Raw genomic sequence first — 17,009 nt, 5'->3', positions numbered from 1 at the left:
GTTCACCAGAGCCCTGGCTGGTGTAGCTCAGTGGATTGAGCACAGGCCTGCGAACCACACGATCGCAGTTTGATTCCCAGTCAGGGCACATGCCTGGGTTGCAGGCCAGTTCCTAGCGGGGGACTCACAAGAGGCAACCATACATTGATATTTCTCTCCTTCCCTTCCTCTCTAAAGATAAATAAATAAAATATTTTTAAAAAGTTCACCAGAGAATGTGTTCATTGATTTGAGAGAGAGAGGAAGGGGCAGAGAGAGAGAGAGAGAGAGAAAGAGACAGAGGGACATGAGAGAGAAACATTGATTGGTTCTCTCCCATACATGCCTGACAAGGGATTGAACCCACAACCTAAGCATGTATTGTGACCAGAGTTGAACCTGCAACCTTTTGGTGTACCAGATGATACTGCCACCAACTGAGCAACCCGACCAGGGCTACAGTCATATTCTTATGAGCTCATATTTTTAACATTTATTTACATGGAAACAGCTATGACATCACTCTTTTTGTTGTGTTATTTTCCCTTTTCCCATCATTTCCCCTTTAAAATAAATCTCTAAAANAAACATTGATTGGTTCTCTCCCATACATGCCTGACAAGGGATTGAACCCACAACCTAAGTATGTATTGTGACCAGAGTTGAACCTGCAACCTTTTGGTGTACCAGATGATACTTCCACCAACTGAGCAACCCGACCAGGGCTACAGTCATATTCTTATGAGCTCATATTTTTAACATTTATTTACATGGAAACAGCTATGACATCACTCTTTTTGTTGTGTTATTTTCCCTTTTCCCATCATTTCCCCTTTAAAATAAATCTCTAAAATTATGGTTTTATTACACAGGATATTCCAAAATGGATTATTCCATTCTCACAGGTAGATCACAGCAACTGATTTTTAAGAGTTGAACTTTATGGTAAAGATTCATGACACTATCATCAGTTTGTATTCCATATTTCCTTAGGAACAAAAGGCTTCATAAAAAGCATTGTGATGTTACATACTGTATAGTATTATTTAGAAACTCCAAATTATTTCAGAAACAAAATGAATCTCTGCTATGCTTTTAAAGTTTCTTCAAACTTTGAATTCAAAAAAGGAGCATATGAAGGATTATGATATTAAAACACTATACTATTTAGTAATGCTTATTTATTTACTAAAGTTAGCAAACAAAACTAAGTCAGAGAAAGTTTTAAGGAACTGACTCTATAATAAGAATAACTAATTGTTTGAAGAAAAACCATTAATAGTCTAAATATGACCCATGAGCTCTGAAGTCTAACATCTTACTTTATGGGATTTTAAAGTTGAATAATGTTTTTAGAGGAGTTAAATAGAATATGTGAAATTTTAAAGTTCTTTGAACTGAAAGAGCTATATAAGGGTTTATTAACTGCTTGGATTTTTTGTTGCATCTAAATTTTGAAAATAATCCTCTGTCTTTCAGTCAGTTTCTGAGTAATATTAAACTTGATACACATGAGTGTGTGTGGTTCTTTTAATTATTAAAACTACATTTAATGTTTTTTATGTACTCAGCTTAAATCACGAAACTTTCTAAATTTCAATTTGTGAAGGCAACGAAATGAAGCAACAGGCAAGAACTGACTGAATGTGCACACAGGCACCCATACACCTGTAACTACGTCTAGGTAAATCCAGACAAGGCTATGGGTGGACCAGTTATGACCTGTGTTCACACGTGTTGTGTTATGGCCTCTGTTATGTGCTATGTTGTGTCCTTGTTAGTATACATAAAGTTAGAAGAACTTAAGATAATATTGTGGTATGTATAATATCATCATACTTCTGACCAGCGGCACCACAGAGAAGAGATAGAGTCAAGGAAAAGCGAGCTTTCTTGGCAAATATTGCAGGAACTAGGAAATAGGCTCACACCTGCCTCCAAATCAGATGATGAACAACAACATCAAAACGATAACCTGCTCTTACAACCTCATCATTATTCTTGACAAGAAAAGCAATAACAAAGACAGAGCAATAACACTGACAGAACTCCAGAGCTGGAAGGAACCTCAGGGCACTAGTACCATTTCACAGACGTGGCAGACCTGCAGCATCTTTGGAGCCGCCCGTGTTCACACAGCCGGCTGGGAGCTGCCCCAGCTAGGACTAGCAGCCATCTGGGTTGGTATTCGTTCTACTAACGCTAGTGACTGAGTATTCTTTTATTTATTTATTTTTTAGATTTTTATTCATTCATTTTTAGAGGGGGAGGGAAGGAAAGAAGAGAGGGAGAAAAACGTCAATGTATGGTTGCCTCTCATGCATTCCCGGCCAGGAACTGGCCCGCAAACCCGCAACCCAGGCAATGTGCCCTGACTGGGAATTGAACCGCGATCCCTTGGTTCACAGGCCTGCGCTCAATCCACTGAGCCACACCAGCCAGGGCATGACTGAGTATTCTTGATCCAAAAATATTGGAGGCATGCCACTTATACATGTTTGTTTATTTACGAGTTCCATGCATAGACTACTGTATAAATATGCTCACATTTTGAAACATTCAGTCAACAGAAACATTTTAAAGACCAAACTTACTTTCTTTGAGAAATAGAAATGCTAATATTTCTCCTCACACCTCTGGGGTGTGCCTTTCTGGGCTCCCCATTCTGGAGACCCTAATATCATGTCACACCACCCTTAATGACGAGGAGGTGGATTTGCTACTCCTGAATTTATTCATGTAAATTGAGGTTACAAAACCATCACAGTCCAGTTAAAAATAGAGCATAAAAAATGCATTAAACTTTACATAAACGTCAATACTCGTTTCTTAAAGTTATGTTTATAATCACCATATAATTTTAGGAAATTGTCCTAGGTTCCCCAGGATGAATAACTTATTCATACTTAAGTATGGGTTGCTTAATGGCCATTACTTTCTGAAAATAGTCTGACAACCTATCAGCGTGTTTCAGAAAAACAACGGGTTGTGGGTGTTGTTCTTTGCTGACCCTGCTCCCACACCCGGCTGCACACATCCCTCTGTGCTCATGTTTGTAATGCGTTACTGGTTTCCCCTCTACCTTTCCCGCTCCCTACAACCACTAAAGAGGAGAGATGGTCCATTTATCTTTGCATCCTCACACAGTCTCCAGTGGCTGACATTGTTCAGTAAATGTTTACTGAGTGAAGTAAATTCAAAATCCATCCACCTGTAATCATACTCTAGCTCAGGGATTGTCAGCTCTGGCTTCACATCAGAATCAGCTGAGGAGCTCCTAAAAACGACCAGACCAGGGACACGACTTCCCGTGTGGTGAAGTGAGTAGTTCAGCCATTTCACTCCTCCAAAAGCAGTGATAAAACTAGACATGATTGTCAGAAACAACCCATTCAGGACTCATAAAAAGTTATAGAACTTGCCCTGGCCAGGTGGCTCAATTGGTCTGAGCGTCCTGCAGTGCAACGACAGGCTGTAGATTTGATCCTGGGTCAGGGAACGTGCCTAGGTTGTGGGTTCGATCCCTGGGTGGGGTGTGTACATGAGGCAACCATCTGTGTTTCTTGCTCACATTGGTCTCTTTCCCCTCCCCCCCTACTTCTTCTCTCTCTCGCTAAAAAAATCAATAAATATATCCCTGGATCAATTTTTTTTAATTGTAAAAAGTTACTGAACTTCAGTTGTAAACAGTAGTAGTCTGTGACATTTCTGCCTAGTTTCCCATCCTCCTCCTCCAGCTCAGTCCATAAGGTAGTTCTACCTAGGCGGGGAAATGTGTGAAAATCAGAGTGTTCTCTGCCAGAAGGGGCTAATCTGATACAGAGAATAGCATGATAAAACTTCCAATCCAGGAGCATTGTGAGTAACAGTAGTAAACTAAGTGTAAACAAACAAGGGAAGACCAGCAGGTGAGTCACCCAGAGGTTGCGATCATAACTGGGGCCAGCAGAAGACTGGCAAATCATCCAGAAATTTAACAGAAAAGCCTGAGAGATAAGATCACCATAAGGGGCCTTAATAAGCTCTCCACATGACTTAAAGGAAAATCTGGAGAGGGCCCAATTTATCCACACATCACTGACGGACTGTAATCCCATGTGTATGTGCAGAGGAGGCAAGAGAGTCTGGAGGTATGCAAAGCCAGAACACACTTAAAAATTACTAGAACATTAAACGTGTGCTCCCCAACACACACACACACACACACACACAAACACACACACACACACTCACACAGTCTATTGCCAGTGGGTGAAAGCTTTCCTGGCTTAAGCTGTTGGTGCACAATATCTGACCATTCACTGACCATTAACCTACTAGTGTGATTGATCCCCATGAATTCAGGCTTGAGAATAAGAACAACAATTTGTCAAACAGAGTAGAGACATCAGCAGCCACACAGTGGTGGGTAAACATTTCACAAATGTGTTTGGACAAGTTAGTAAACAAACAAAAACATAGCAGCAACATACTTGGGGGAAATTCAGAAACATAATCACTACAATATATTATTGATACTTAACATTCCATTCTCAAGAACAAAAATTATGAGATATGCCAAGAAGTGAAGAAGTGTAACCTGCACCAACAGAAAAGAGCAGTAAATAAAAATGTTCTCTAGGTAATTCCTGATGTTGGATTTAGCGACAAAGACTTCAAAGTACCAATTATAAATATGTTTAAAGACTAATTTTAAAACCATGCTTAAAATGTTGAATGAAAGTATTATAACAACGATTTTCAAAAAAGAAAATATCAACAAAGAAAATTATAGAACAGGAGCAAAGGAGCATTCTGGAGTTTAAAAGTAAAGCAACTTGCCCTGGCTGGTGTAGCTCAGTGGATTGAGTGCGGGCCTGTGAACCAGACGATCGCGGTTCGATTCCCAGCCAGGGCACATGCCTGGGTTGCAGGCCAGTTCCCGGCAGGGGCCAGTTCCCAGCAAGGGATGCATGAGAAGCAACCATACATTGATGATTCTCTTCCTCTCTCCTTCCCTTCCCCTCTAAAGATAAATAAAATATTTAAAAAAAAAAAGTAAAGCAACTTATATGAAAAGTTTATTGAAGGGACTCAACAGCAGATTTTAGATGGAAAAATAATCAGCAAACTTGTAGAGAGAAATAACCCAATCTAAAAATCAGAGAGATAAAAGGATTTAAATAATTAAAAGAGCCTCAGAGATCTGTGGGAAAAAATAAAACACACTTATACATGAATAACAGCAGTATCTGACATGGAGGAGACAGTAAAGATAGGAAAATATATTTTGAAAAAATACCATAGAACTCTTGATATTTGCTGAAAAATATTAATTTATGGATCTAAGATTCTCAATAAACCCAAGTAGGATACAAACAAACAGACACACATCCAGATATATCATAGCCAAACTACCGGAAGCCAAAGCCAAAGAGAAACTTTGAAAGCAACAAGAGTAAAATTATTTATTACATACAGGGGAAAATGTATTAATGCCTGGCTTTTCATCAGAAACAGTGCATTCCAGAAGACACTGACATGGCACAAAACAGGCAGTAAAGAAGGAACACATGAACAAACAAACAAACAAAAACCCCATGGAATACACACAAAAAATAACAAAAGTGGCAGACATAATTCCACCTGTACCAGTAATGTGAATGGATAAAAACTCCAATAAACAGGCAGATTGTCAAACTAGATTTCTAAAAAAACCCCTAATACATGATGCTGTGACAGGCACACTCAAATCCTAAGACACGAACAGTAGTCCCATCTTATATCCATGAAGGATATGTTCCAAGAACCCTCGCTGGTTGTAAATAATGCTGGACCCTACACATACTATGTTTTGTCTGTACCTGCATACACTACTGTACATGTTAAAGTGAAAGGATACAAGAGATATGCCAGGCAAATGATAACCATGGGAGCAGTTAAGATCAAACAAAATACACTTTAAATCAAGAAATGTTACAAGAGACAGAAAGGGAAATTTCACAATGACAACAGGGTTGATTCCTTGGAAAAATATAATAATTATAAATTGATGTGCATAATCCTACCAAAAGAGCCCTAAAATACATGAAGCAACATGTAGTAGAATTGAAAGAAAAAAGAGAAAATTAAAAATAGTTGGAAATTTCAATACTTCATTCTCCAAAATTGGTAGAATAACTAGAAAAAAATTAGCAAGGATATAGGAAATTTGAATAACACTATCAATCAAATTGACCTAACTCACCTTTCTGGAATACTTAACCCAATGAAAACAGAGTACATATTCTCTTCAACATTCACTAGGTGAGTTCACCTACTAGTCAATAAAACAAGCTCAACCAATTTTAAAACATTTAAATTATACAAAATATAATCCTAGATAACAAAAAATTATATAAATAATAATCTACAACAGAAAGAAATTTAGAAAATCTCAAATATCATACTTCTATATAACTCATTGTTCAAAAAAGTTATCACAAGGGAAATTAGAAAATATTTTGAACTACATGAAAATAAAAATACAACATATAAACATTTATGGGATACAATTAAAGCAGCAGTTAGAGGAAAGTTTGTTGCTTTATGTGTGTATATGAAAAAAGAAAGGTTTCAAATTAACAAGTTAAGTTTTCACCTTAAGAAGTTAAAAAAAGATAAGCAACAGGGAGGGAGTTATAATAAAGATTAGAGGGGAAGATCAATGAAGATCAATGAAGCAGAAAACAGAACAACAATGGATACAATCGGTGGAACAAGTTGGTTGATTTAAAAGACTAAGAAATTGTCAAAACTTTCTGACAGATTAATTACCAAAAAAAAAGAGAGAAGACACAAATTATCAAAATCAGGAATGAAATAGGAGACATTACCAACCCCACAGAAATGAAGAGGCTCACAAAGAAATAGTATAGATGTTTCATGCCAATATATTAGACAGCTTATGAAATGGAAAAATTCCAATTAACTAAAATTACCAAGATTTATTCAAGAAGAAATGTTTATAAATTTGAACAGACCAATAAAAATTAAAGAAATTTAATTAGTAATTTAAAATCTTCCCATAATGAAAAGCCCATTCACCGAGGAACTCCACCAGATACTTCAAGAAACAATACCAATCATTCCCACTTCTTTCAAAAACTTGCCAACTCATTCTATAAGGCCAGTATTACCTAAAATTGGAACTAAATGAAGACATTGTAATAAAGCTACAGATCAATATTATTTATGAATAGAGAAGCAAAAATCCTTTAAAAATATTAGCAAACTGAATACAGAAACATATAAAACCAAGTGCAATTTATCCCAGGAATGCAAGGTTTATTTAACATTTGGAAAATCTACTAGTATAATATACCATATTAAAGAATACAGAGCACTAACTTCCACCAAGATGGAGGCATAGGTGGAAACACTGTGCCTTCTCCCACAACCATGTTTAAATACAACAAAGGTTTAGCAAACAAAGACGCAGCCAAAGAATAGAAAATTGAACTATAAGGAAGTCCGACAACAACAAACCGTTCAAGCAAACCAGTAAGAGGGGCGGAGCCAGCAGCAGAGCGGGTAGGGCAGGGAAGTTCCCCTGACCCAGGCGAGCAGGCAGCCAGGGTAGCATCTCGGATACAGTGAGGGCGCGGGGCAGGCTGACTGCCACAGTCACACATTTGTGTGCAGATAAACCAGCAGAGCAGTGAGCAGTGAGAAGAACCGTGCAGGCCCCCGCAGGTGAACCCAGTGAGTACGCAAGGTAGCGGGCTGACCTCAGTAGCACATTTGCACCAGATCCTGTGGCCCCGGCAGCGGGAGGCGGCAGAGGGGGCTGCCATTGCTCTCCTTTGACCCCACCCCCACATACAGTGTCACAACCCAGGAACCGAGTTGCCCCGCCCTGGTGAACACCTAGGGCTCTGCTCCTCATACGTAACAGGCACGAACAGTCCAAAACATAGCTCAAGAAGAACTCAAAGCCCCAGAGCCAATAACTCTAAGTGAAAAAGAAATAGTGAACATTTCAGATGCACAATTAAAAACACTGGTGATCAGGATGCTCACAGAACTGGTTGATTATAGTCACAAATTAGAGGAACATATGAAGGCTAAACTAATTGAAATGAAGGGAAATGCACAGGAAACCAATAGTGATGAAAAGGAAACTGGGTCTCAGATCAATGGAGTGGACCAGAAGGAAGAACAAAACATCCAACCATAAAAGAATGAAGAAACAAGAATTCGAAAAAATGAGGAGAGGCTTAGGAACCTCCAGGACATCTTTAAACGTTCCAACATCTGAATTATAGGGGTACTAGAAGGGGAAAAGAAACAGTCATGAGTGGAAAACTTATTTGAACAAATAATAAAGGAGAACTTCTCCAGTCTGGCAAAGGAAATAGACTTCCAGGAAATCCAGGAAGCTTAGAGAGTCCCAAAGAAGTTGGACTCAAGAAGGAACACACCAAGGCACATCATAATTACATTAGCCAAGATGAAAATGAAGGAGAGAATTCTAGAAGCAGCAACAGATAAGGGGACAGTCACCTACAAAGGAGTTCCCATCAGACTGTCAGCAGATTTCTCAAAAGAGACCTTATGGGCAAGAAGGAGCTGGAACGAAGTATTCTAAGTCATGAAATCCAAAGACCTACATCCAAGATTGCTCTATCCAGCAAAGCTTTCATTTAGAATGGAAGGACAGATAAAGTGCTTCTCAGAGAAGGTCAAATTCAAGGAGGTCATCATCACCAAGCCCTTATTATATGACATGTTAAAGGGACTTATCTAAGAAAGAGAAGATGAAAAAGATGAACAGTGAAAGGACAGCAAACTCACAGTTATTAACAACCACACCTAAAACAAAAGCAGACCAAGAGGACAGCTATATCAGGAGCAGAACCATAGAAATGAAGAACACATGGAGGGTTAGCAACAGGGGAGTGGGAGGAGGAGAAGGGGGGAGAAGGTACAGAAAACAGTATAGACAGTAGGTAGAAAATAGGGGGAGGGCAAGAATAGTAGGGGAAATATAGAATCTAAAGAACTTGAGACACATGGTCATAAACTAAAGGGGGGAATGGTGGGGGAGGGGGTGTGCAGAGTGGAGGGGAATGAAGGGGGGGAATAGAACAACTGTAATGGTATAATCAATAAAATATATTAAAAATTTCAAAAAGAATACAGAGCAAAAACCATATTATCAATTAATAGATACAGAAAAAATTACTTGACAAATTTTAGCATTCATTCATGTTAAAAAACCTCAAATCAAAATAAGAAGAGAAGGGAACTTCTTCAACCTGTTGAGGGCATCTATGAAAAATCCACAGCTAATATCATACCTTAGAGCAAAAAACTAAATGCTTTCCTCCTCAAGCTGGAAACAAGGCTATCATTCAATTGCTTGTGCTCAACATTTTATTGTAGTTTCTAGCCAGGGAAAATAGTGTAACAACATAACAACAAAATTACATTGTGGGACTGGTGTGAGGACAGGTACACAGACCAATGGAACAGAACTGAGAGTCCAGAAACGGACCTTCACATTCACGGTTGATTGATTTTTGATAAACGTGCTAAGGAAAGTAATAGGTGAATGGAAAACCTTCAACAAATGGTGCTGAGGCAGTATATGCAAGTAGGAATTTATAATTTTTCAACACCACACAAAAAATAATTCAGAATATATTATATTTCTAAACATAAAAACTAAAATTATAAAACCCTCAGAAGAGAAACTCTTTTAAAAAAGTCTTCACCCAAGGACATCTTTTTTCGTTACTTGTAGAGAAATATCTATTATTTGCCTTTTGTAAGCACCCCGACTGGGGATCAAACCTAGATTGTGCCCTGACTGGGAATCAAACCTGCAACCTTTTGGTTATGGGATGACACTCCAACCAACTGAGCCACACTGGTCAAGGCAAGAGAAACTTTTTATGGTGGTGAGTTAGCTAAAGAGTTCTTAGACATAACACCAGAAGCATGATTCGAAAAAAAAATAAAAAGAAACTTTACTAAAATTAGAAATTCTGATCTTTGAAGGACGCTGTTAAGAGAATGAAAAGACAAGGCACATAATAAAATAAAATATTTGTAAACTTACATCTAATAAAATATTTAACTGACAACTTAAAAATAAGCAGAAAAAATTAAAATAGGCAAAAGATTTGAATAAGCAGTTCATCAAAGATATTCAAATGGCTAATGAAAACATTTAAAAACAATGGTAAACATCATTAGTCATTAAGTAAATGCAAATTAAAATCACAATGTGATCCTATTACACACCTACTAGAATGACTGTGATAAATAAGACAAAATAACTAATGTTGGCAAGGATGTGATAAACTGGACTCCTCATACATTGTTATAGGAATATACAGTGGTATAACTGTTTTGGAAAACAATTGAATAGTTCCTTATAAAGTTAAACACAAATTTAAGATAAATCCAGCTGATATTGTAGAAGTGGGAATAACTTGACTTCAAACATTACGAACAATAGCCTTTCAGACTGGGTTATATATTAGCATACCATGGAAATTCTCAAGTTTTATTTTTGAACTTTCCATAGCAATTTCATTTATTTGGCAGAAACTGATTCAGCATCCATTGTGTGAAAAATGTGGTGCTTACCACTGAGATGGGAGGGAGGTACGAGGATAAAGACCCTTATTTTCTGAGAGCTTTACATCTTGTGGGGCAGTAAATGCTGCCAGGCCTGACACATGGGGTTATGCCGATCAAGGAAGAAAGGATAGAAGGACAGAAGGAGGGCAGGCAGATAAGCAGAAAGACTAGTACAAACAAAATGAGAATTCACAGGCTTGGGAGAGAATTTTTGCCTTGGGTTATCAGAGAATTCTTTGTGAAAGCTGGACATTAAAAGATGGATAGGACATCTCCAGATGAGCTAAAAGTATAAAAACTTAAAACAACACTTAATTTTGACTGTTGAATTATCCACGTGTTTCCATTAGACTTTACTGGGTGACCAGAAAAGGGCTGAGTTCATTTTTATTATTCTAAAACTTTTCCTTTAAAACCAGATGTTATATATATTTACAACACAGTGCTGTTGCTTGAAAACAAAATGCTTAGCTGTTTACCAGGAGGAAGAGGCAGTGGTTCTGGGAGGGGACACAAGAGTTGGAAAATTTTAGTTTAAGGTAAATAGTTCTAAGCTTAGTAAGTAATCTATATGTTAAAGCTATTGTTTCAGAAACTACAGATAAGGGAGATAAGGCAGCTGTTAAGGGAGAGTGGCCTGTCAGGCCCATGAAGAGACTACCGACCTCCTGGGCCACTGCTAAAGATGACCGCCTAGAGACAAGTGGAGGCATCTGGGCCATCGTGTCCCAGGGACAGACAGATGACCACTGGTCCCTGGGAATAGCTAACTGCCCAGGACAAGAACGCTGCAGTCTCTTTCACCTAATTCTCCTGAATTTCAAAGCCCCTCACCAACCTTGTAAACTCCTTGTTATAAAAACATTGGCCTGGAAAGAAAATGTAAGACAGTTTTTTTTAGGTGGGAACCTTCTGTCTTCTTAGATCACTAGCCATCTCAATAAAGCGCCCATAAATATTCAATCTCTGAACAGTGGCTGATGTGGCTCAATGGATTGAACACTGGACTGCAAAGCAAAGGGTCACTGGTTGGATTCCCACTCAGGGCACCTGCCTGGATTGCAGGCTGGGTCCCCAGTAGGGGGTATATGAGAGGCAACCACACATTGATCTTTAAAAGAAGATTGTGTTAAAATAAATAAATAATCTTTTATTTATTTATTTATAATTTTTTAATTTAATTTATGTTTATTTAATAAAAATAAATAAATAATCTTTTAAAATGATTATTTATTTATTTATCTTTAGAGGGGAAGGAAAGGAGAGAGGGAGAGAAACATCAATGTATGGTTGCCTCTCGTGAGTCCCCTGCTGGGAACTGGCCTGCAACCCAGGCATGTGCCCTGACTGGGAATCTAACTGTGATCCTTTGGTTTGCAGGCCCATGTTCAGTCCACTGAGCTACACCAGCCAGGGCAATAAAATCTTTTTTAAAAAAGATTCAATATCTGTCTCTGCTTATTGGGTTTGGCAAGTGACAGGCAGCACAAGCTCCAGTGTCTTTTGCAGTTTCAGTTTTAGTGAACTATGGGACAGATTCTTGAGAATGGCCCTTTTTGGTTGTCACTGCTCATTTAGTCCGCCATGCCTCTCAGGGCTTCTGGGGTCTGCAGCTCCATTTCTTTCACCTCCAGAACCTCCAGGAGAGTCTGGAACCAGCACTTGAAGTTTGCATTCTGTTTTCTTACATCAGCTTTTCAATTGACCACATTTTCCCCTCTTGAAAGAGCATACTTCTTTTAGGCTTTTGTGAAAAGTTATTTTGGATCTACTTTTGAGTTAGAGTAGTTTTCTTCTCTGCTCATCCTTTGATATTGGCATCTTATCAGGCTCATCACTCTCTCCTGATTTTTGATTCTCTGGTTTCCTAGTCTTCACACTTATGTAGGTTTCAGAAGAACATCAAAGTTAGTGGACAAGTAGTTGACTGAAAAGAGTCCACCTTTTGCTAACACACTACACAGGAAAAGTTGCTTGTAAGATACAAGCATAAATTTAGTTTGACCAACATCACTCTTGAAATTTATAGACGTATAGTGTCAAAATAAATAAGCATCTCTTGTGGTATTTGTTTTTATTTTTTGCATTATTTACCCTACACTTATCTTTTTAAAAATAGAATTCCAAAAAAATTAATATATAAACTGAAAACAAAAACTTCAGATGTAAATATGGTAACAAAACTTTACAGCAGCTGTTAAGGGAGAGTGGCAATGCAACTGTACATGCATTACTGAAGTCACGGAGTAAGAGCAAGAAAGAACTCCAGCTGGAATGTGGATTACATTTACACAGCTTCCTCTTGATTTAAATATGCATGGCACACTGAATGAAGTCATCACATGAGAAATTCACAGCACCTTGCTGAGCATCCCATCTTCAAAAGCTATCTGTTAGAGCTCAGCAGCTTGACACAGCAGGTGACGTAGTAATCATGAAGGTGATCTTTCTGTAAATGCTATATGGTGCTTGTATCATTTTGCAATTGAATTCAGTCTGGAGACTCAACCAAAATCCCATTGTTGTCAGGGCCTTCTACAATTCTTGAGGATCCACTATTCTACACTATTGCTGTCAAACCTGATGAAATGTTGTCTCCAGCTATTCAGTACAGACCAAAGTTCTTTAAATTCACTGAAGCCTATTGTGCCTGACAGGTCTCTATCCAACATTGAAACCATAAGCAGACAAGTCTCCAGGTTAAAAGGTTTACAGCCTCCAGCAATACCTGACTGTGTCAGGCATCTCTGCAATTCATCAGCATCTATTTGTCCATATTGTCCAGCCACTGCAGCAAAGCAACCATACACTGGATCCTGAGTTCGTTTGGGAAATGTAGGCCCTCAGGGAGCCCCTCCAAACCTGCCTGGGTCGTACGGCCACTCGTGCCAGGCTGCCTGGGATAGCATGGTGCAGACTTGTTTTTTATTCCCCAATCCATTTCAGTCTTTTGCCATAAAACTATCTCATTTTTAGTTTTTTTGTAATTTAGCTAAGTAAATAGAAATAGAGCCGCCAGTTTTTCTTGTATTTGTCATTTGTATTATTTCAATTTCTATTGAGAAGTAACATTGTGCTTTTCAATAACTATTCCCAGCCATGATCTAAAAGCAAATACCATGAGGGTCTGAACCACCGCTCACCGTGAATGTAGAACAGTCATGTGCTCTAGAGAGGGTGGGTGGGTAAAGCATTGAGAGATTTAATTTTTTTATGGTTCTTATCTATGCCACTCTTTAATCTTTAAGGAGACTGGATTATGACCTATTTTTAAGCAGAGTGAAAAGAGTTTACTCCATAATCTTTTAGAAATTATATTATGCAGGACAATTCTCCATGGTATAAGGAGATGCCTTATGCAGGGGTGTCAAACTTGTTTTCACTGGGGGCGACATCAGCCTTGTGGTTGCCTTCAAAGGGCCGAATGGCATTTTAGGACTGTGTAAATGTAACTACTCCTTAACTAGGGGCAAGGAGCTCGGCGCTGCCCCCATGTAGGAACAAGGTGCCAGGCCGGATAAAACAAGGTGGAAGGGGCTGGATTCGGCCTGCGGGCCTTGTGTCTGCCACCTGTGCCTTACAGAGCCTAAGTCTGCAGACTAAAAATTGTCCAGGGCTTATGAAGATTAGACCTATTATTTACAAAGCAGCCTAGAAACCCACATCTCACTCCACTTTGGGGACGGTCCCTAACTTTATGAAAGTTACCTTCCTCATTCGAAGTGCTTCTGATTTCTCATCTCATCTAGAAAAGCTGCTGTGGGAAAGGTCACGCCTGTTGCAATGGACCCCTTGGCCTTCCAGAATTCAGAGATCCCTGCGGGGAGCTCAGCCACACCCCACTGTGTGCAGAGCTGCGAGAGCACAGAGCCAACATTTCACCTCCAAGCTCAGGGAGGTAACAGCTTGTTCCTCCTCTACCTTCAGCTGACTCATTCTATTCCTACTCTCTTAAAGGGCATGCCTTCCTTCTCACAGCATAACCCATCTGCCCATGGAAGATCATTGTCATTGGGTGGTATCTTGTATCATTTAAACTTGAATTTAACCTGCAGAATAACCAGACAAATAATATTTTCAATGTGAGTAAAGCACAGGAAGCAGAAAATAAATCACATCTTTCTGGGTCTAGGTTAGAACGTCTGTAAAAGGGAAGGCTTGAATTAGAGGAGGTTTTGGTCTCCTCCTACTTTAACAGTCCACAGTTCTATGCATCTACAAATTGCTGATTATATGAAACTCGTATTACCGGAAGTGAGATTCCCAGTTCTTTCTCAATTACAGCAGTGAGGTGGTGGCAGATTGGTGCATGGTGAGAGCTCTCTCCTGGGACTCAAGGTTTATCATTGAGATTCAGAACATAATTCAACTTCCTTTTAAAGAACTAATGGTTTGGTGGAAAGAGGAAGGGTTTACAGAAACAAGTATAAAAGACACATGGACAAAAACTAGGGGGGATTGTGGAAATGGGAGGGGAAGGGCTGGGCGGGTAGGCTGGGATGGAAGTAAAAGACAGAAAACTGTACTTGAACAACAATTAAAATTTTAAAAAATTTAAAAAAAAGAAAAGGTAAAAAATGAGAAAAGAACTAATGGGCTTTCTGCTTTCATTAGATTTTTTCTTTGACTTCCTCCTACTGTATAGGAACTAATGTTAATTCTCATTTTTTTTCTTACTTAAATTCTGGAAGACAAATCCCAGAATGCTGTACAGTAAGTCTTCATATAACAAGGTCAACAGGTCTTGGACACTACAACTTTAAGTGAAATAGCACACAACAAAATAAATTTTTACCACAGGTCAATTGATTTAAGTTCTTACAGCATATTTTTAGTCACAAAAACATCATCAAACTTCTAAATAAAGAGCCAAACACTTCTAATATCAAACATTGAAAGAAACATACATTTAAGAAAGATTAACAAAAACAAGTAAGATAATGATTTTCCAACTTGCTTATTCCCGAGCAGGGTCACGGGTGTTCCCTGACTATCCTGGCAGCTCAGGGTACAGGGCAGGATCCCGCCTTGGACAGGACACCCATCACAGGGCCACTCACACGCACCCTCGCTCAGACCAGAGCAGCACAGACACACCAGTTCAGCTCACACAGACATCTCTGGCAGGTAGGGTAAAACTGGAGTACCTGGAGAAGACCCACTCAGACACGGGGAAAATGTGCAAACTCCACACAGACTGTGGTTCTGGCTGAGAATTGATTAATTTTCCCTCATCCATGTTATAATGAAACAACATTGAATGAAATGATGCTATTTGAAGACCTGCTGTACTGATTTTTAACCCAGTACATAATATATATTGAGTATGGAGATTATATATATATATATATATATATATATATATATTACTTATGTATAATAATAATACTTTTATTTAGAGAAGAGGCCATAAAACTATCTCTGAAATACAAAACCTTGATATAATAGCGGCTTTTCAAGCAAACTTATTTCCCACAACAGCCTATTGGTTCAGTAGTTTTACATAATTCAGATTTAGCCACCTGAATCTCATATGGATCAATCTCCATACAACTATGCTTATTTCACGTGTTTTTCTAAATACCATAGAAGCAGTAACAATAGGTCAAAGTACTTCATTGGAATCTTTGGGAATGAAGAAGAAACAAATGGTTTTATCGTTATCATACTGCTAGATACAGTCTCCAAAGATCCACTGTATACAGAATATCGACATGGATCTTTTTGCAGCCTCAAAACTCCATGGGAACTTAGTAGAACTTAAGAGGTCTGTGAAAAATTGGTGGAGTTTTGAATTTGGCAAAAATTAATAGATCCAAAAATATGACCATTGCTCACCACATCCTTTCTTACTGCATATCACCAGCTCTTGCCTGGCGATATGGAGAGCTCTTGGAGAGCTCTTGGCTCTCCTGCCGTTTTCATGCCCCACAGTCTGTTCCCTAATCAACAGCCACAAAGATCCAGAAATAACTTAAATCATACCATGCCACTCTCCTGCTCGAAACTCTGCCATGGCTCCTCCCGTTAACTGAGAATAAAGTCTTCACAGCAGCGCACAGATGTCAACATGATTGGTCCTGCTCTGTCCATTAGCCTTCTGACATCTCTTCCTTCTATTCCCTCCTTTGCTGGCCTCAATGCTGTTCTTGCTGTAATAACAGCCTTGCAGTGGCTGTTCCTGATACCCAGCATACCTTTCCCCCAGATAAGCTCATGGCGAACTCCCTTAGCAACTTCATGTCTTTGCTCAGATATCTCCTTCTCAATGAGGCCTGACCTCCCTGTTGAAAATTGCAGCCTGCACCCCACCCCACATTCCTGATATCTCTTATCCTACGCTAATTCTATTGCTTTTGTGACATTTATTACCTTCTAGCATAATATACAACTTAATATCTTTTTAGAATTACATTTAT

The 17,009-nt window shown here is 38.8% G+C and overlaps 1 protein-coding gene and 1 pseudogene across 2 annotated transcripts in view; both read right to left on the bottom strand.

The window, feature by feature from the left end:
* MYOM1 (myomesin 1) overlaps positions 1-17,009 on the bottom strand; it is a 154,821-nt gene that overhangs the window by 110,353 nt on the left and 27,459 nt on the right. The window lies entirely within an intron of this gene.
* LOC118997056 (sorcin-like) lies at positions 12,898-13,531 on the bottom strand (annotated as a pseudogene).

The sequence above is a fragment of the Sturnira hondurensis genome, unplaced genomic scaffold, assembly GCF_014824575.4.
Source record: "Sturnira hondurensis isolate 20B ecotype Veracruz unplaced genomic scaffold, ASM1482457v3 Scaffold0012467, whole genome shotgun sequence".
NCBI lineage: Eukaryota > Metazoa > Chordata > Mammalia > Chiroptera > Phyllostomidae > Sturnira > Sturnira hondurensis.
This window is presented reverse-complemented; position numbering and strand designations above follow the sequence as displayed.